The 6000-nt window shown below is 41.4% G+C and overlaps 1 pseudogene; it reads left to right on the forward strand.

The window, feature by feature from the left end:
* LOC119272501 overlaps positions 1-1305 on the forward strand; it is a 103195-nt pseudogene extending 101890 nt beyond the window's left edge.
* Positions 1306-6000: the final 4695 nt, after the last annotated feature.

Raw genomic sequence — 6000 nt, forward strand, 5'->3', positions numbered from 1 at the left:
GTTCTCGTTGGGTTCGGGAGTAGGGATGACCTGCCCTCGAGCAGGCAGCTATGTGAAACCTCGGCGGTCAGGTATCTGGCCTCCCTCAGCTTCTTGATGTCCTCTTCCGTAACAGAGGAGGACATCCATCGGCCTTGAAGGCTAGATGCGGACATGATTGAAGATCCGGAGCACCTAACCTGGGCTTTGGGTGTTAGAATTCGAGGCCGGGGAAGGGTTCGATTGAGCACGAGAGGGAAAAAGCAAAAACCTTGTCCCTTTATAAAGAGGGTGAATATCAAGCGTCCTCTCCGTAGCCGTTTGGGACTTGCCTATAATCTAGGAGTCCTAGACACGGTTGGGTTACCCATGACTGCGTTAATGAGAATCCCGTAACTGGGGGAACACGATCTCTACTTTGACGAGAAGTGTCAAGAAACCGCCTCGCGTTATGTGTGGAGCTGGTTGAAGAAAAACGGTTCGAATAATCACCGGGCCATGACATAACGTCATGCTGCCAAAACAAGTCAGCGAATTGGATTTGCGGAAATATTATTCTCTCTACGGCTGTATGTGGAACTTATTGTGCAGGGTCGGACACTATCCTCGTATTCAAATTCTTCTGTGATGTATTCGGAGAAAGAACCCGCCTTGCAATGCCGAAGACAATACTGCGCGCCGGACTCATCGTCATTGAAGCCTGGTTCAGGGGCTACTGAGGGAGTCCTGGATTAGGGGGTCTCGGACAGCCGGACTATCTCCATTGGCCGGATTGTTAGACTATGAAGATACAAGATTGAAGACTTCGTCTCGTGTCCGGATGGGACTCTACTTGGCGTGGAAGGCAATCTAGGCAATACGGATATGGATATCTCCTCCTTTGTAACCGACCTTGTGTAACCCTAACCCTCTCCGGTGTCTATATAAATCGAAGGTTTTAGTCCGCAGGACAACATACAATCATACCATAGGCTAGCTTCTAGGGTTTAGCCTCTCTGATCTCGTGGTAGATCTACTCTTATACTACCCATATCATCAATATTAATCAAGCAGGACGTAGGGTTTTACCTCCATCAAGAGGGTCCGAACCTGGGTAAAACATTGTGTCCCCTGCCTCCTGTTACCATCCAGCCTAGACGCACAGTTCGGGACCCCCTACCCGAGATCCACCGGTTTTGACACCGACACTGACCTCCCCATCAAACAGGATATAGAACTAGGTTTGAATGGATCAGACCATATTAATAGGTTCACTGCGTCTTTCCGGAACAGTGTGGTTTCAATAATGGAAATGGTTTGTCTGGCAAGCAAGGGTTTGCCATGTAAGTTTGGAGCTTCATATATGTAACGACCCGACCTCAAACGGTCAAGTCTCTGTGCTTAAGTGTCATCCCTGGATCGGTATGCTGACACACACAATACTCGAGGATTTATAATAGAGGTAAATCACATGTATAAAGTAATGTAAACACTATTACCTCAATCCAAATAGCAGAAGTAACAACAAGGTTGTGGATTCCCATCAACACCAACGGCAAAGTTCAGTGTAGAAATCGTAACCCTAACGTATCACTTACTCGTCGTAAGAATCCTGCAACATGAGACGTTGCAGCCACAAAGGGTCAGTACATTGAATGTACTGGCAAATTCACACCATAGGATAATGATGAATAATAACTATCACTACATGCATATATGGCCGGTGGAGGCTCAATGGTTATAATGTTTTTGCGAAAAGCCAAATTTTCCCTACTGCAAAAGAATATATTTTATTTAACTACAAAGTTGGTTTGATAAATATTGAGAAGGTTCCTCCAACTCAATCCCAAAATAATAATCATTAACCCAATCAAATTAATTAAATAAAGTGTTGATATCAACATGATAATTCAAGAACCAAATACTCAATATGTCCATAACCGGGGACACGGCTAATCATGATTAGTTTGTACACTCTGCAGAGGTTTGTGCACTTTTCCCCACAAGACTCGAATACATCCATGGTCGGAGATTCAAGACACGGTCTTTCTGAAGCATTAACTCTCTAGTCTGGATAGACAGTACCACATACAACCCACTACATCTGCTAGTCTACCTCTTCGAGAGTTTCACGCAACTTACTCAACTATGCCAGAGCCCGTAATGGCTTGTGGCTGCACACGGAAGTTTCTAGCATGAATAATCTTATGACCCCTTTGAGCCTGGGTGGCGGGCCGTAGGATGATCACACGGGTCCTCCGGGATATCCTAGGACAACACTGGATTCTCCAGGTCTCACAAGCAATCCACCCAGATGTGTATTTAAGTTGTCACCTTAAGTTGAACCATTAATTAATAACTCACATCTGTCATGGATACACTCAAACCCAATCCACGTCTACGACCATAGCATAGCAATATAAGCAACATAGAAGTAACTCCCATAGGTTTGAAAATAAACAGGTGAATAGGTACTACCTCATCTACTTCCCAAAACCCACAATTTAATCAGATCCTAACCATGCAATTGTTTAAGGATTGATCTAATGCAATAAAACTGGGTAGTAAAAGGGTATGATCAAAGTGTTACTTGCCTTGTACGGTTGATGAAGATGATTCGCTCTCATAACTTCTGATAGATCTACTCGTCACACTCCGATCAATCTATCGTAAGCAAGCAATTGCATACATAAGCACTCATGCAAAAGAATCAAAGAAAAGATCTCGGAAAACTTCAAAAACAGACAAATAACTCTTGCAACATAAAACAATTTCTAACAGTACCAAAATTGGGTGAATTTGGCCTTATCAGAAAGTTTAGGTCAAGAGCTTCGATTTGCAAAAAGAATCAACTCAATCGGAGTTACAAAACTCAAGTTATGATCAAAAGAAGTTTGAATATGAATCTGAACAAATTTTGAAATTTGGAAATGTCAAAAAGTTGATGTGAGAGGTTCACTTCCGCTATTTGGATTGAGGTAATAGTGTTTACATTACTTTATACATGTGATTTACCTCTGTTATAAATCCTCGAGTATTGTGTGTGTCAGCATACCGATCCAGGGATGACACTTAACCACAGAAACTTGACCATTTGAGGTCGGGTCGCTATAGTATATGATATTCTACTTTTTAAATACTTTGCATGATGTGTCGATTCCTGATTGTGCCACAAAAGTTTCATGTTCTTTCGTGCAACATGTATGTTTCATCGCTATTAGCAATGACAATACATACTTGTATACTGTAGGATGCACGTGTTTTCCAAAGTTCTTTAAGAATCTATGCCTGCCGATACTTTGATTGACATTTAGCTATACTCACTATGCATACCATTGTGTAAACATTCGAATAAAGAACCACTATCTTGCTCAAGTACACTTTTTTGTTGACTAATTATCCTTATGTAGTACAACAATCTATAGTAGGATCTCTGCATCTGCACCAGTGCATACTATAATCCATAGATTGCTATGCTCCCTGACATGAGAATGTAACACACACATACACACATTGGTCTTGTTCATTTTCATTTGTCCTAATTAGATGTTCCTCTTTTTATCATTTCAGGGTGGTGTCAAAAGAGTGCATATCATAGATGGTACTATTGGTGGATCATTGTTATTAGAATTATTCACAATAGACAGTGTGGAAACAATGATAGCTAGGTATAATCCAACTTTCCCTTTTTCTTATGTTTGATGTCATGGAACATAGTAGCTTTGATGTGTAAGCCCATCATGATTTCATACCTGTGATGTTCCTAGGTGCTCTGTGATCTTTTATGTATTTCCTTGAGATTGACAAAAACTCATTCCCTTCAAATCTGCTAAAGAACTTGCACACAATTAAAACATATTCATTGCACTTCCATCTCCGCCCTCATTTATTTTCGTTCCCTATTTTTCAGAGGTTGTATGCTTTGGTTATGCAATTTTGCTAAAGCACATCTAGATGTGCTCTAAGTATTGCACATCTAAGTCCTATGTCATTGATTTACGCTAATTATGTATCAAAATGTATGATACTATAACATTTATTTGTAGTAGATGATTGGTTGATGTTTGACCATGTCATCATGTTCTATTGGAGTATGAAGTGTGATATCATGTCATTGTAACAATTAGAAGTGGTGTAGGTCTAGGAAGTCAAATTTCCTTTTTCCTGCTCCAGCGCTTGGTTTCACTTGGTTGTGTGAGTTTCCAGACACCAATCGTCAGGGAAAACGCAATACATTATGGATGTATGATCCTTTATCTAAAGAATAATATTTTTCATCTTATATGGAGTAGAAATATTGGAGTGCTTATATCTTTCATAAGAAAAATCTGGGAATTGATGTTTCTCACTTATTCCACATGGATATGTATGAAGGAACAAGAATGGCTAGAGAGGAAGTTCTTCCTGGTGCTGAAAAAATCATTCGTCCCCTTGAAGAATCTGGTGTCGTGGCATGACGAACAGATAAAGAGGTTATTATTTAGTATTGTGAACCTTGAGCAGTTGAAACATTAAATGAATATATTTTTTAGTAAATATGTCTCAGTTTCACTCGACCCCATTATGCTACTGATTAGGAGTTTTGTTTTCCATTAGCTTGTGGAAGCACTGGCTTCGTTTGCTCTTGTGGAGAGAGACCAATTAATCATAGCATGTGTTGCTATCTTTCTTTTTCCGGAGGAGAAATCCGGTGAACTTGCAGCTCATGTTGTATCAGAAGAGTGTCGAGGACAGGGTCAAGGAGACAACCTACTTGGTATGTCTGCAAGTTAGAATATTACTTGTGATGAGCATATTATTTTGTTCAGACATTGTTTTTGGAGGATCTCTTTTGACAATTAGGCAGTGGTGCTTTACATGGCATGTTCTATAACCGGAAGCTAGTCAATGTTGATATGATAGTTGGAACTGGTATATTTGCTAATTTTTAAGAGCATAGTCTTTATGTATTGAGGCAAAACCACATACTTTGCTTCACCAAGATGCTAGATAGGTAGTTTTGATGTTCAGGAAACACTACCAAGTCTCCAGTTGAAATAGTTAATCATTAGGCTGCATGAAAAAATGAATATCAGCTCGTTTGTTGACAATTTCCACAGGTTTGTTTGGTGTGGCTTTAATGAGTGTTCAATCGAGTCCCTGGTTGTGGAGAGGCGAAAATAGATCAACCTTTCACGTGGGTCGAAATATTACATGAAGCTGCTCCAGCCCGCGGAGATCGGTAATATGGCTATGTATGATTTTGTGCATGCAGGGTCCCTGAGGTTGTGATTCTACTCTATAGTTATTTAGGTCCCAAAACTGTAAAATGTACTCCTGGTGTTTGTATGGAGACATGCATGTTCCCTTGGTGGCTTCGCCTTGTCACGTCCGCTTTACTGGCAGACTACCAGTGGCAGAGCTATGTTGAGACCGGGGGGGCATTGCCCCCCCCCCCCCCGGTCTTGGGATTTTTTCTGTGGCTACATAGAATGAACAAAATACAGGCTTTTACCCCTTCAAGAGTTCATATTTTCCCATTGGGCCCCCAGTCATCCCAAGCTAGCTCCATCACTACAGACTGCCATCGCTTCCCCGACCCAGACGCCGGCACCGCGAACCAGGACTATGTCGCCGCAGTGCGCATGTATATAGGTATTCCACCTTGATCTCTCTAGCCACCCTCCTCCCCTCGCTTGTCGTCGTCTGCAAGAACACGGTGGCCTGCTGCCTCCGTTGTCACCGGGTGTGACCTTGCATAAGTGAACGCAGGCCCAAGTCCAACAAGAAGTATCCATAGTCCATAGATTAGTGTAGGTTTAGTTATTTTTGACCAACAATTATTGTAGGTTTAGACAAGCCATTGTGCTAGTATCAATTTTTTGGAGAGCGTGTCATCTATTGATCTATTAGCATGCGAAAGGCACGGGCATGTTTGTACATGTGTATGGTTTTTTATTCTAAAACACGAGAATAAGTGATGATGGCATTAAGTGTGTTGTTTTTATTCTAAAGTAAGAGAAGGAGTGGTGATGACATTGAGGTCGAGCTCCTTTATGCTCG

The sequence above is a fragment of the Triticum dicoccoides genome, chromosome 3A, assembly GCF_002162155.2.
Source record: "Triticum dicoccoides isolate Atlit2015 ecotype Zavitan chromosome 3A, WEW_v2.0, whole genome shotgun sequence".
Taxonomy (NCBI): domain Eukaryota; kingdom Viridiplantae; phylum Streptophyta; class Magnoliopsida; order Poales; family Poaceae; genus Triticum; species Triticum dicoccoides.